General features: G+C 40.8%; 1 pseudogene; it reads right to left on the reverse strand.

The window, feature by feature from the left end:
* Nucleotides 1-333: 333 nt before the first annotated feature.
* LOC147447335 (uncharacterized) lies at nt 334-8,370 on the reverse strand (annotated as a pseudogene).
* Between the last annotated feature and the right edge of the window lie 497 nt (nt 8,371-8,867).

Raw genomic sequence — 8,867 nt, forward strand, 5'->3', positions numbered from 1 at the left:
GTACACAACTCCATAACACCCAATGGGTAGCTATTCATAAGAGTGAGATGATTGTAAGAATGAGACATGTTTACCTAAGATTCATCAAGAAAGTGAATGGGATGCTCTTGATAATGTTTTCTTCCCAATCGTTTCCAACAAATATCTTGGCTAAATTTTTTCAAGGTGCAACATGTTCACAATAGTAACCTCATTATTTGAAATGTGTGTGATTCTATGCTATGTGCTCTGTGTGGTTGTGTGCTATGTGATACATAGCACAATGGACATGTGTAAGGAGGTACTGAATGGTGAAGGCTATATAGAACATAATATAAGCCTGTTAAATAGGTATCATACTGCTTCATAGGGCATGGCATTGTAAATGGTTTCATGTAGTTCCGGAGATAAATAATATGTCTTTGAGGTAGCATCTACCAAAGGCATGTCAAACTTGATTGCCCGAACAAGGTGAGAGTACAGGTTAGTAACTCCCCTATCATCAAGTAGAGTGTAGTGATTTGGGTCCCCCTCTTGCTATTGATAATAACACCCTGTGACAACATAAGTGTTTTTATCACATTTGCTTTTCCACTTATCTCTTAAGATGCAATCTGTCATCCATTTTCTCTTTGTACATCTCAAAAGAAAGAACTCTACACCTTCTGCATTGCCAGCGTCTGCATTGACTGCAAAGTTATCACCTTCAATGAGATACTCACTCAGCATATCCTGGGATCCCTCAAACATTGCAGCTTCATCTTGTGGTACCTCAGTCTCTTCTGCTACCTCAGAGAGTGGTTTCAATGCCTTATGTGTCCACTTGCCTGCATATGATTTGTTGGAACAAGCCCTCCAATGTCCTCCAAAAACAAGAAAGCCGCCTGGTCCTTAATTGAGTAGGATCATGACGACAAAATCCTGAAATGCAATGGAGTGATCGAGATCCTGGTACTCTCTCACAACCCCATAGATTAGACCTTGCACTTCTGTCTCTTTTACTAGCCAAAATTTCCTGTTTATAGTAGGACCTGCTTTAGTGGATTGTGCATAAGAGCTACATGCAGCATTGGACATTGTTCTCGTAAAAAATGCAACCACGTCTGCAGCTTGCCTAAGAACAACTCCATTACTCTTGAGTTGTTCATGTGTAAGGGCTCTCTTTATCACAGCGCCAGCGCCATCATGCTCCCCCTTGCCATGGCCAGAGCCAAAAAAATTCCATGTCATCTATGTACCTGTTAGTTGGTAATATCTAGCAACAAAGTAAAATGGCCTTGCAGCCTTGAATTGCAAGGCTGCACCATTTGACCACACCCAGTGCTTCTTGAAATTCAGCCCCTGGTCTTTAAGCCACTGATCACAAAGAAGAAAACAATGCTGGACAAATAGCGTATCATGTTGCCTATCATCGGAGATGTAGAAATGCATATGCTTGATAATACTGTCATCTTCGTTGTCACGCATGTACGTTATGTGAACAAGGATGGTGCATTGATCTGTATTCCAATGCATGGATTGTACTTCATTTTGCTCTTTGAACGAGTAATTTTTAGCAAAGTCTACTACAGATATAATGGTATCTGAAGGAAACACCTTCAAACATTATCTGTATTGACGTGCCTGCCATCTGTAAGTGAAATTGTGCTCGATGAAGATTTTGATGTCGTCTTTTATCCTCCCTGTCAGCTCACTTAAAGCCACCCGTTTGAGTGACAACATCTTTCTCTTACTTAGAACATGCTTAGTTTGAACTTTAATGTCCTCGAAGACTTCCAGTGGAACTGTCTTTGTTATCTCTGCAAGTTCTCGTGGACAAAGGCTGAGCTTTTCCACACCACAGTTTTTGCATTGGCCCATCAAGAAAGTGTGTTTATGGCACATATCCCCCTCATACTTTGTACATACACACGATTCCCACAACTTCGTGATCCCTGAAAATGAGTGCTCAACGGCAAGACATTCTGCATTCACCCCATCTGATTAGCAAACATTGCATTTACATGTACATGACCTCCCATGAAAACCAAAAGCAGATGAGCGCATAACATTAAATGCATCTTTGAGATACATCAGTTTGATATGATAAACACAACAACAAGTATTTCGATCTTTCAACTTTCGCACGAACCAAGGCTTCAGCTTCTCAAAGGACCTTTGCCCAATTGTCACATGTGGGTGGCTATCTTTAAACTTCAAGAAATACTCTGTCTCCTTGAAAAAAAAATGCATTAGAATTACATTTTGCTATATATCACACATAATAGCATAGCTACAAGATGCATTGGTATAAATACACATAGCTATGCTACATAGCACAGATAATAGCATAGATAGATAAGTCAGCTTTCATTACATGCTCAATTTTGTTATATAACACATAATAGCATAGATAGGGATTTTTAGCTATTATTACACACACATCACACACGTCTACTATATAGCACACATAGTGCTCTCATATTATAACACAGCTCTTCTACATAACACACAAAAGAGCATAGATAGGGATATTGTGCTATTATTACACATATCACACTCTGCATAGCACACATAATAGCATAGACATGGATACCGTGCTACTATTACACTAACATCTGCTATGTAGCACACATAGTGCTCTCATAATATTATAAAATCTGATAGCACACATAATACCATAGATAGGTATATTGTGCTATTGCTATATAGCAGACATGATGTTGTCATACTCTGATAGAGTCCTGCTACATGGCACACATAATAGCATAGACAGGACCATCGGGCTATTATTACACATAGCTATGCTATATAGAACTCATACTGTAAGAAATACTATGACATAATAGCATAGATAGGGACATTGGCCTCTTATTACACACACTAACGCTATATGGCACACATAGTGATCTCAATATGTAATATAGCTCTTTCACATACCACACATCATATCATAGACAAGAACATTGTGCTATTCTTACACACACTTTTATTGTATAGCACACATGTTGCTATCTTACTACAATAGAGTCCTTTTACATGGCACACTTATAGCATAGACAGGGACATTGGGCTACACTTGTGCAATATAGCACACATAATAGCATAGGTAGAGACAATGGACTATCTTGACACATTACTTGGCTACATATCACATATAGTAGGATGTACACAACTCCATAACATGCAATGGGTATCTATTCATAAGAGTGAGATGTTTCACTTGAGAGTTATTCATTGTAAGAATGAGACATGTTTACCTGAGATTCATCAAGTAAGTGTATGGGATTCTCTTGATAATGTTTTCTACCCAATCGTTTCGAACAAATATCTTTCTTTTTTGGAGACACCCTACTGTGCTCTATCCAAAATGTAATAATTGTCTGCTTCAATTCCTCCGATAAGGACCCAACATTTCCAGACTTCCTTTTGCATAAGTCGAACCTCAGCGTACTTGACATAGGATCACTGTCAAGTCTACCCAAAGCTGAAAATAAATACCTTGGATGAATATTTAATAGCTTTGCCACTTTATGTAGAGTAACACCTCTACCTTGGCTCCCATTATCATGCAGTAATCCATTCACCAGCATGTTGAATGTGCTTCGTTTTAAAAACATCTCGTCAGCTGATTTTGGAATCTTTAATTCCTGTAAGGAGACCTTGAGTGCAGAAATAAGGCCATTTGCAGGAAGATACAAATCTTCACAGAATGGCAAGATTCTATCATCATTGAAAACACCTTGAAGAATTGCATTCTTATCTTCTTTCCCGTAACTATGCAACTGTCTCACAATGTGCTGAACAATATTCTGAATACTATGTTGCCTCTTGTCTTCCTTTGTGTGTACATCGACGTCCTCCCTATGACAATCTTCCCTATGACAATCTTCCGCTCCAATGTTGACACTTGGCTGTACTTGCTTTCTTGCATGACATCGCTTTCTGTACTCACGTTTAGCCTGTGCTTCATACTTTCTCACTGCAATAATTTCATCCTCATTTAGACAAGAATTTCTCTTGGAGTGCATCTGCGTATTAATGGTGTCTATTCCATGTGCCTCATCATAAAATCCGTTGTCCACCACCCTGGAAGAGTCTGCAGTAGTTTGAAATGAATGAAGTCGTACAAAACTTCTTGATTGTAATAGTGAACTCAAATCCAGTTGTGCTGCATTGTTGAGTTTAAGAAGCTCCATTGCTGCTTGTGAGGAGGTATGAGCTGGAACCAAAGCAAGAGGAAGGGAGTCTCCATCATCCATATTCTGAACAGGAGAGTAGGAGAGAGAGAGAGATGGAGATGGGCATTGGAGGCCATCTGAGAGAGAGAGAGAGAGAGAGAGAGAGAGAGAGAGAGGGAGAGAGAGGGAGAGGTCCATGCGTGCTAACCGCTCCATGTCTTTCAATCCGAGTAGTGGAGTCGTGAAGTCAGTTATCTTACCTATATTCTTTTAAAAATTATTGACTTAAAAGCCCAGCTATGGTGCCATCCATAGCATCATACTTGGTGTCCATGGACACCAAGTATTTAGACACCATTATATGCTTTCACCCAGCTTGAAGAGGACATTCTAACTGTCAGACCTCCGCCAACTTTGGAGTTTTTTTGCAAAAATTTATCCATGCGCTCGTTTTGGTAGAGAGATGTAAAGTCAAACTCCTTAAAGGGCCCCTTTGTGACTCCAAATTTTGCCTAATATCTATGGTAAACAGACTAGGTCCGTGCACTTACCATCGGGTCAAAAGCGAGCAAGAACCTCTAGATTTAGTACATAGTGATGTTTGTGGTCCTATGTCAACCAAATCTCTAGCGGGGGGCAGCTATTTTGTGACATTCATAGATGACTCTACTCGAAAGGTGTGGGCATATCCTTTGAAACATAAGGATCAAGTTCTTCCTGTGTTCCAGAAATTTTTGGCACTCGTTGAGAATCAGTCTGGCAAGAAACTCAAGAGGTTGCGGAGTGACAACGGTGGAGAGTATGTCTCCAAGGAGTTTGAGAATTTCTGTGCTAAAAGGGGGATTAAAAGGGAGTTTACTGCACCATACACATTAGCTCAGAATGGAGTTGCTGAGCGCATGAATCATACGATTCAGGAAAGAGTCACAACCATGATTTCTAGAGCAAATCTCACACAAGGCTTTTGGGCAGAAGCCGTCTTGACTGCAGTGCACATTATAAATCGTTCGCCTAGTACGCCATTGAATTATGAGATTCCAGAAGAGTTATGGTCTAAACGTAAGCCCCACTATGACCATCTACATGTTTTTGGTTGTGAAGCTTATGCTCACGTGCCTAAACAACTTCGACAGAAGTTAGAGCCAAAGTCACACAAATGTATTTTCATTGGATATGGTGCAAATGGAGAGATGGGATATCGTCTCTGGCACCCGAAATCTCATCGAGTCATCCGTAGTCCAGATGTGATCTTCAATGAGTCGAAGATGCACAAACAACCTATCAAGGAAATAGAGATCCGGAGAGTCACTTTTGAGGATGTTGCCTCAGAGACAGTGAAATCAACTCAGCGGGCTCGTGATTTACCTTCCACTAGCAATGCTCCAGAGGGAGCGGATAGCAATGGTCAAGGAGTGAGACAGTCTACTAGAGTCTCTTGTCCACCTGCACGTTTCAAGCCAGATCTTTATTACATCATGTTGACCAATTGCGGTGAGCCAAGCTGCTACCAAGAAGCCATGATGACGGATGATGTGGTGAAGTGGGAGCAGGCTATGGAATCTGACTATAACTCGATTCTGGCTAATGACACTTGGGACTTGGTAGAGCTGCCAAATGATGCGAAAGATTTACCTTGCAAATGGGTTTACAAGAAGAAATTTACCTCAGGTGATCCAAATCCAAAGTACAAGGCTAGACTTGTAGCCAAAGGGTTCAAACAGCAAAAGGGAGTCGATTTTGATGAAATCTTCTCGCCTGTGGTCAAGATGACAACGCTTAGAGCCGTACTTGGTCTTGTGGCGATTGAGTACATGGAACTTGTCCAAATGGATGTGAAGACAACATTTCTTCACGGGGATCTCGATGAGGATGTTTACATGCAGCAGCCTGAAGGGTTTTTTCAGGAGAACGCATCTCGTGAGGAGCTAGTGTGTAAACTCAAAAAGGCACTTTATGGCTTAAAGTAGGGTTCAAGGTAGTGGTATCATAAATTTGATGCATGTATGAGGTCTCAAGGATATAAAAGGAGCAAAGAGGATCACTGCTTGTACACAAGAAATCTAGATGATGGCTCGATGATCATTCTAGTTTTGTATGTTGATGACATGCTTATAGCTGGGAAATCCATTGCAGAAATTGCCAACTTGAAGAAAACACTTAGTAATTTTGCAATGAAAGATTTGGGGGATGCTACACACTTTCTTGGCATGAGAATCAAAAGAGATCGCAAACGTCGTATTCTTGAGTTATCTCAGGAAACATACATTTAGAAATTTTTGCAGCATTTCAATATGCAGAGGGGAAAGCATTGAGTACCTCAATGTAGGCATTCTTGAAACTCAGCAAGGAAGATGTACCCAAATTTGATGTTGAGCGAGCTAAAATGCGTAAGGTACCATATTTTTTGGCAGTGGGCAGTCTCATGTATGCTATGGTGGCCACAAGACCAGATATTGATTTTGCAGTGGGAGTGGTGAGCTGATATATGGAAAATCATGGCAACAAGCATTGGGAAGAAGTGAAGCACATTGTTAGGTACCTCAAAGGTACGGTCGGTAGGTGTTTGCGCTTTGGGAACAGTGATGCATCCATCGTGGGTTATGCGGATGCAGACTATGCGGGTTGTGTCAACAATAGGAGATCAACATCTGGCTATGTATTCATATTTGCTGGAGCAACAGTATCTTGGAGGTCATGTCTTCAAGATTGTATGTCGTCTTCCACTACGGAAGTAGAGTAAGTTGCATTGTCGGATGCAAGTAAAGAGGCTGTATGGTTATCTCGCTTAGTAAAAAATCTTGGCATTGATGAGACTCCAGTGATATATTGTGATAGTCAGAGTGCTCTTGCATTGGCAAGGAATCGCGTGTTTCGCTCCAAATCGAAACACATTGAAGTCAGGTATCATCTCGTGAGAGATTTCTTGGCCAAAAAGCTCATTGATTTGGTCAAGGTACACACTGGCGACAACCTAGCAGATGCTTTGACGAAAGGCTTAGCTTTGGAGCGGTTTACACATTGTAGTGAGTTGATGGGTATAGGTTGAAGCCACTAGATTGCTTCACGGTTGTACATACCAGGTCACTTGGGCTGCGTTGGCCTTCAAGTGGGAGTTTGTTGGGATTCAGGCCAACTGGCCAGACATCCCACTTACTACTAACCCATCTACTAACTTAACTATTATACACTTATTCTTTAATATACAATAGAATAAGGAGCTACAACAGGATAACGTGGCTGTGCGCTCCATCCAAAGCAGGTCTCTCTTTCTCTGCTCTCACACTTGCACTCGCACACACTTCCCGCGGCACCTTCAGAGACCAAATGGCATGACTAAATACATGAATGCATCCCATTGAGTCATAAAAGTGGTTTTACTCCGATCTTCAGAAGCAATATTTAACTAATTATAACCATTGTAGCCATCCATAAAACTATACATATCATGGCCTGCAATCTCATCAAGAAGCATATCAGTAAAAGGTAATGGAAAAGGATCTTTGATGGTTTGTGCATGCAACTTTCAATAATCCACACATACTCTAAGTTTTCCATTCTTCTTTCGTACTACCACAATAGGGAATAGTTAGTCACTACTGGCAACTTATGTGATGAATTCAGCTTTCAGAAGGTTGTCAATTTCCTCTTAGACCTTCTTAGCATAGTTTGGATTCATTATGTACCTTTGCAGACGCACTAGCATCTGGTTTCAGTGGTATTCTATGTTGGCAAACCTCTAGATCTACAACTTTTAAATCAGTATGTTCCCATGAAAATATGTATTTGTATTCTGGAACATAAGTCGGGCTTTTTCTTTCATTTCTGGGTTCAGATGTTTATTCACTTTTATCAATCGAGGACTTTCTTCAGAACTCAAATTCCGTTCTTTTCTTTCTTGATCATCTAGAAGCAACCAATTCGGCCCACCTCCCTTCCTTTTGGTTGACTCCTCAGCATAATCCCAGGACGGACCTGTTAGTTCTAGACTTTCATGCTGAACTCCAATCACTTCTTTGGAGTGCACCTCTTCAGTGTGTGATAGTGTATTGGAATCTATATATTCTTCTTTGGAGTCGAGCGGTTTCTCTGGCCGTCCAGTCAACTGAACTGTTCTTTCTCCAGGATTCAATTTAGTGAGTTGATCTGGAACTTGCTTCCTTTGTTTTTCAGCTTGATCCTTGTCGAATAATACTGCCTTCAAGTCTATTTTCGCCAATGGAAAAATATTCATTGCTGTCAGCATTCTCTCAATCTTCTTAGCCCCATATTTCTGGCAAAGCTCTTCTAGTTGCAATGCCTCCTTCCAACTTCTGGTGTTATTTTTCTGGATCTAAATTCTCCTCCTAGTGCCCTATATTGTCAGAGTCTGATTGACATAATCATGAACAGCAGCCTTTGCCATCCGCAGCCATGGACGTCCCAGTAGCATACCATATGCTCCTTGAACATCCAGTACTAGGAAGCTGGTTTTGAATTTTTCTTTCCCTACCCTTATCTGCATATTCTTGATCATAGCAGTTACTTGAACAACTCTATGATTGGCCATTCGAACCTTAAAGGGTGTTGGCTTCAAACCTGTGATGCCCAGCCTTTGCTAAAGATGTGCCCCCAGGATATTCACACCTGCTCCTCCATCTAGTATTACACCGGATAGAATCTCCCATTGTTTCTTGACTTTGTAGCCTACCTCAATTACCGGCACTTCATCATCTTTGACAACTGCCAAAT

This window comes from Adiantum capillus-veneris, chromosome 11 (assembly GCF_014529385.1).
Source record: "Adiantum capillus-veneris isolate H3 chromosome 11, ASM1452938v2, whole genome shotgun sequence".
Taxonomy (NCBI): Eukaryota; Viridiplantae; Streptophyta; class Polypodiopsida; order Polypodiales; family Pteridaceae; genus Adiantum; species Adiantum capillus-veneris.